The 7,208-nt window shown below is 38.1% G+C and overlaps 1 protein-coding gene across 2 annotated transcripts in view; it reads right to left on the bottom strand.

Moving 5' to 3' along the window:
- LOC106466063 overlaps positions 1-7,208 on the bottom strand; it is a 114,348-nt gene that overhangs the window by 15,986 nt on the left and 91,154 nt on the right. The window lies entirely within an intron of this gene.

Genomic DNA, 7,208 nt, shown 5'->3' with positions numbered 1-7,208 from the left:
AAAGAAGCCTGATGATCACTGTTTTCAACGTGTGAATGTTACTTTGTCTCTTCTGGCATGTAATGCACATGAACCATTTTTGGACAGAATTGACACTGGTGAATGAAAAATGGGTTCTCTATGCAAATATTAAATGCCAAAAACAATGGCCCAGTCCTACAAAAAAAACAAAAAAACACTTCCAACCCCAAAACCTGGACTCCATCTGCAGAAAGTCATGCTTTGCATTTGGTGGGAAACCAATTGAGTAATTCATTTCAAACTCCTCAATCCACAAAGAACTGTCAAAGCAGAGATCTATAGTCAGCAACTGGAACATTTAAATTAAGCCCTTCGTCAGAAATGCCCTTCACTCATCAATCGGAAAGGTGTTCTTCTCCATGACAATGCATGTCCACATGTGGCACATTTGATGCGACACAAGATTATGGGGTTGGGAAGTTCTCCCCCCCCCCAACCATATTCTCCATATATGGCACCATCAGATTACCATTTTTTTCATTTGCTGAAACACCATCTTAATGGGAAAATGTATGCAAATGTGGAAGGTGTTAAAGAAGACATTGACATGTTTTTTGCTTCAAAGCCAAGTGATTTCTTTAATCAGGGTATTAACAACCTGATTGTAAGATGGAAAAGCATCATCGTTAAGAATGGAGACTATTTCATTTAATAAATGTTTTGTTTTGATATAAAAGTTGTTCAGGTTTTTTCATCTAAAAAAAAAGCGACATTAATTTCTTGAAGACCTAATACATATCATGACACTACTCTCTACCAATAGTGTTGCACCACCTATATTGCTGCAGCTAACTCCCTCTGATACTCCCACTCAATCCTCCTTTTTTTGATTGGCACAGCATTGTTTAATGTTGTTGTTTTTTTTTTTTTTGCATGTGATTATCGTTTATGGACATGCTTCTTTGCCATTTAAATATTTTTAACAGTTTTATTTTACAGTGTTGCATTCACTTTTTCCTACAATTTTTGTACATATTTTTTGTTACTGAATTACCAGAGTCTTTAGTAAGAATTTGAGATGAATATATCGACAGAAATTTCTGTTACAGTCGAAAACACTACTGGTATGATTTCAATTTTAACTGCAGAGGAAGTACAGGCCATAATTTGCAAGGAGCTAGATTCATATGTTTGGCTGGAGATTTCTTCTTCTTTTCAATGTGACTGTTTCTGAGGAAGAATACAATCAATGAGCAGACAATTTGGACTCTTTTTTTTTATTTCTGGCCCCTTCTTATTTTGATCTGTCATGCTCTACAACTGTTCAGGAGTTTTCACCTTCCACCAATTGCTGTGACACCACTGTATTTTGGTGGAGAATTGTTATTCTCCTCCTTCCTTCCTACTGCATCCAGTTCTCCCAAAGGATCTGTTGTAAGCTTTTCAACATGTACACTTCACACCTGTTTGATATACCCATGGTAGCCACTTGTGTGGCTTTGTCCTTATTTCCACAGAATTAAGTATTTCACAACATCAATGCTTGGACTTTGGTAAATAAGCTATTTATACATCCTTTGTCATCCAAGTTATTTTAAATGATTTGTAAGTTATATATTGATTATTATTAATTTGTTTTCTAGGTGAATTTAATTGTTTGGCATGTTCATTAATATTATGTACTTTGTAGACTCGGCAAATTTTATTGGTTTGTTATTAATAAGTGCTTTAACTAGGTGTGTTTAGATTGTTTGTAAGTTACATATCATTAGTACTTGTAACATCTAATTTATTGTTCTGTTTGAATAATTTTTTCTTCATCATTAACTATGTGCCTTATCATCCAAATCTGCATCAGTGTCAGACTTAAATTTTGTGCTTTGTTATATCGCCGACATGTTTGTTTCTTTCCCGTCTGTAGGACTGAGCTTGGCTTTGGCTCCTTTTCTTATGTTTGTGATACTAGAAACCTCATTTCCTCCTCGTAATCTACAATTTGGAGTTCTTCTCCACAGTGCCCACTTGATCAATAGTTATTTATTTCTCTAAGTCAAGTTTTCCAGTTCAGGGCTCTACTGTTCTGACTAACCTTCACTCTTTAAGTTTTTTGGGGGAGTAGGAACTCTAGCCAAACGTGTTCACTCTACGAGTCTTTGCATTCATCCTTCTATGGATGACTGGCTCCTGCTTGCTTCTTCCTGTTCACAGTCTAGAGACCATACTCCTCTACTCATACAGGAAGCAGCATGGGTGGGATTCCCGATGACAGTGGGTAAGTCTGTTCTTACCCTCTCTCAATACCTCATTCATTTTGGTTTTTTTCTTCTTTCCAACTACAGTTGGGTTCAGAATTCATCTCTTCATCTTCAGTTTGGAGCAAGCAGTTCACTTGTCCTTCATCTTACAGCTCGAGATTTTCTATCTCCTTGGAGATGAGGGCTTTCTTGGATGCTCTCATTCCCATATGCATTCCCTTTGGTGGACACTCCTAGATCAGTGGAACTTCACCTAGGATCCCTGTCTTGGTGGTTATACAGAGGCCAGACCATGGTGAGGGTGCTGCTTAATCCATCTCGTCTGTAGTTACATCTGTTCATGGACTCATCTTTTGAGAGTTGGGGTTCTTACAGTGACTCTTAGAAGATTTACGGTCTGTGGTCATTCAAGAAGTCTTCTTTCCATATCACTTTTTCAATCCTTGTCCCAGTTTCTTACTCTCCTATAGGGGTGGGGCAGTGGAGTGGTTATGGTACATTCTGACATCTCCACAGTGGTCACTTATATCACAGAGCCAGCAGGTAACAATTTCAGGTCTCTGTGCTTTCATATATTGGATGTTGTTTCTGGGCCCAAAGTCACCACATTGTGATCTTAACTTGCCATTTTCCTGGCTCCCTGAATCTGGTGGTAGATCAGTTATCTTCCCCCAACAAGATTCTCCTCAAGGAGTGGTCCCTCGATCCACAGGTCTTTAGGTAGGTGTGTTCTCAGCTAGGGAAACCCCATATATGCCTTCACCACCCACTGGGCCACCAAACTTCCTCCCCTTTGGTCTCTCATTCCTCACCCACTTGCTCTGGGGGTGGGTGGTCACATCCTGTCAAGATTGGAGGGGGTCTTCACACCTATGCTTACCCTTCTATTTGACTCCTCTCCAGAGTTCTATGCTTATTCCAAACCACTCTGTGTCTCGTCCTACTGGTGGCTCCATCTTGGCTGGCACATACATCATTCCCACTGCTCTGACCTTTACTTGTTCAACTTCTCCTACCCTTACCTCTGTCGACCTTGGTCAGGCATTGTTCATCCAGATGTTACCACACACTGTCTTCATGCATGTCTTTTGTCAGGTTTATTGTTTCAGCCAAGGGACTGTCTCCACGTGTTACATCTTTCCTTTCCCAGTCCATTAGACCTTCTTCCATGACCATTTATCACATGCAATGGTATACCTTCTGCCTTTGGTCTCATTGATGTGGTTTCCATCCTTCCCACCCTTCCATTCCTTATCTTTCCCTATTCTTCACCTGCTTGTTGGACAAACGCTTGTCCACATTGACTGTGTATAGCTACTGGGTGGCCTTGTTGAACACCTTCTGTTTCTCCAGGTTTCATCTGGTTTGTATTTCTCTATCATTACCCTTCTTTTTTGTTCCTTTTGAGTCATGTACCATCCATGTTCATTTGATTTGCCTGATTGGGATCTCAGTGTGGTCCTTTCTATGTTTTTCCAATTTCTCTTTGAGCCTTTATGTTCCATCTACCATCTCTCCCTCAAGACCCATTTCCTTCTTCTCTTTGATTGCAGATGTCGTCGATCAGATATTTTTTCCTTTCATGTTATCCACTTCCTCTACTATTTTTCTTATATATTACTATATCCCAACCGGTCCTCCCTCCATCAGACCTAAGAGGCCCATGAAGGCTGTTTAGCTTTCAAACCCATTTCCTTAACTTCCATCTCCCACCAGGAATCCCATTCTGATCAGCTTTTTTTTTGTCTGGTTCACTCCTTATGGTGTTATGTGGCACACCCTGCCTTCTTTCATGGTTCAAGGTCCCAACTTTTATTCTCTGAAACCCGTCTGTTTCCCATGATTTATCTTCTGTCATGTTAACTGGTAGGGTTTGTCATCTCATTAGCTGGCATACTAAGACTTATTAATTGAAGGTTGCTATCTCCACAATGTTTTTCTCAAGATATCACTATATCTTTGATTTCTTGCCTTCACCATCCATAGGGGGAGGTCATCCAGGCCAGAATGTGAACTACTCCCAATACTTCTGTTTCTCATTATCTGCATGATCTGGCTGTATCTTCCTCTGGTGGATGTTGTATCCCTCCCATGGCGATTCTACACACATCCACTCACCTTTGACTGGGGTAAGTACTATCACTTCCTTTCATTAATGTTTTTATTTTCAGCAACACTTGTTTTCACCACTGATAATGGGATCCCACCCTCCAGCAGATGTTGCCTGGGCAGTTATGCTTTGCATCAAACTCACACTATTTACTGATTGCACTATAATGTTAACTTTAGAGATGGAGTGTTTTTGGACCTCATGAGTAAAGCAGAAGGGGGATTTCTACCCATACCTGCCGAAATCTTGGACACCCATTGCACCTTCTCTGGTGTGATATTCATCCAGACTTCCCAACATGTTTACTTCCACTTTTTTTGTCCTTACCACTTCCCAGTTGCTAAGGTGGTGGACCATAGAGGCTTCTTCCTGAGTGAGTTTAGAATTCACTTTACCATACCTACTCATGATTATACATTCAGTGAGAAGAGGGCAAAGCTGGTTTCCATCCTTTTACCCAAGTGGACAGATGTCGGTTGGAGAAGGTCCTGCTTATGCAGGATTCTCCTCGTAATAACAGGTGTGGGATGACCCTACCCTGTTCTTATAGTTGTGTCAGTAGAAGCCTCTCTTCTCATTAATTCCAGTTGCAGAATGTTCTTTACCTGCTCCTACTGTTGAATTTCTGAGACTCTGTCTTCCTCATAATGCTGAGGACGAGTTATGGAACCTAGTCTGTCTTGTTGAGATTGTGAATGTACATAGCTAATTCTGTTTCTATTTTACTACAGAACAAATTACACTTGTGCACATCTTTTTTCCCACCTGTATTAGATTAATTCGTACTTTCAGGGCAAAGAGCATACCTGTTTCAGAAGTAGTGCAGTACCTCACAAGTGCTTCATTTTCATCTCAGGGCATACCCATTCATTCTGGGTGGTTGTTCTCTAGTTGGTTTCAGTTTCGTGCACCTACACCAGCCCTCCACCTTTGCAATGTGGGATTCTAGTTTTGTGAAAGGAGGTAAGACCATGTAGGAAGTTAAAATTTTTCTTACACTGAAAATGTATTTCTGATAGGTACTTACCCCTACACACCACCTCAACACTCCTCACCCTTCCTCCCCACTGCCAGTATTCTTTTGAGGATTGAACAGGAATAGCAGAGGAAGCTAGCTGTGCCAATATATGTGGTGCAATAATGGCATATAATTCATGGGATATATAGTGTGGTGTGCAGATTGCGTCAATTTTTCTAGCGATGCTTAGAGGGCAAAAGAAGATCAAGATAGCTTTGTGTGAATAGAGGCAAGTACCTAACAAAAAAAGGTTTTCAGTGTAAGTAAAATGTTAACCTCTGCCTGTTTTAAATAAATTTTTTCAAATAATGACAATACTCACTACATTGTTTTTTATTGTCAACTAGACTTTGAAAATAATTCAGTTTGGGATACTGTTTACAACTGCTTCAGTCTTACTGAACTTGCCTTGCCTTGTATGCTAGATTGAGATCAGCTACATTGTTAGTCAATGTAAGTCTTCAAGTTTACTAGTAGTATATTCAAAAATGGACATAACTATTTATTTCTTTGTTACATACTAAAACCTGTTTAAAACATCAGCAGTAGAAATAAATGTTTATACTTATAGTTTACTTGGAGTTTTGGTAATTTTTTTCAGGTAATTTAAGAACATTTTTCCAGGATGCATACAAACCCATAAAAAATCATGATATTAACAATCAATCACATTAAAATAGACAGTTGAGAGATAAATGAAAACAAATAGGTATGCATCTTGGCAATTAGACAGGAGAAAAGTTAAATAGTTATGGTAAAGGTATGCATTCATATTTTTAATAGCAACTTTTTGTGTATGCTGTTTAATGGAAAATTCTTCAAGTAAACATTAATATTAATAACAACATTAACATTGGACAAAATCTGTACTTAGCCACATAACTTTATAAGAACATTAAAGCAAAAAGTCACTTGAGCTATCAGTCTGAAATTTTTACTAAAGCTTCACCTAAGAATAAAAGTGGACCATTTTTAGTTGTTGTCATTTAGATTAAAGACAGTTGATTTAGACCAGCAAAACTATAGGGTGATAACATGTGTAGATACATAAGTATTGGATAGGTCAAGCAAACTAGATTAGCAATTTCTAGCACAAATTTTTAAAAGAATCATATGGGTGGATTATTGTTCATTATTCATTGGCAACTTTTTAGCATGAATTTGCTAAATTTTATAACATTCCCCTAATTAAAGAGCAATTAATGTCACATGATATAATTTTCAGCAATTAGCGTAAATAATGATGCTTGATATGGCTGATCCAAGTGCATGCGGGTCATGACAAGAAACTGTTAATCTAGTTACTTATTATAAAGGAAGTTATTAACACTCTTTTTAGAGACCAAACTACCACCATACATTTTAAAGAATCTGGTTGGTTTTGTAAAGTATAGGTCTGTTCCAAATAGTAGGGTTGCAATCCTAAAGCTAATGTTGGTTATTATCGAGTGTCACTTTCTTACTTGCTGTGGTTTGTTGGTGTGTATTGAAAAAAGTCAGGATATCTAATCATAAACACATTAGGTACAAAAAACAGGTGCAGTCAAAGAATTGAGTGTGTGACTTAAAGGAATGAAATCAAAATTGTCAGCTAAACTGGTAGCTACACTTATAGCATTGATAAGAATTTTACAGCAAATATTCATTCATTAGTTAGTCAGGCCATGTTTTATGTTCACCTTGGGGCATGATGGTGGGTAAAATAAAATATGTGGCTTAGTTAACTAATGAATGAATATTTGCTGTAAAATTCTTATCAATGCTATAAGTGTAGTTACCAGTATGGCCACAAATTTTGATTTCATTCCTTTAAGTCACACACTCAATTCTTTGACTGCACCTGTTTTTTGTACCTAATGTGTTT

Source organism: Limulus polyphemus, unplaced genomic scaffold, assembly GCF_000517525.1.
Source record: "Limulus polyphemus unplaced genomic scaffold, Limulus_polyphemus-2.1.2 Scaffold2139, whole genome shotgun sequence".
NCBI lineage: Eukaryota > Metazoa > Arthropoda > Merostomata > Xiphosura > Limulidae > Limulus > Limulus polyphemus.
Note: the sequence above shows the minus strand (reverse complement) of the source record. Positions and strands in the feature narration are given on the sequence as shown.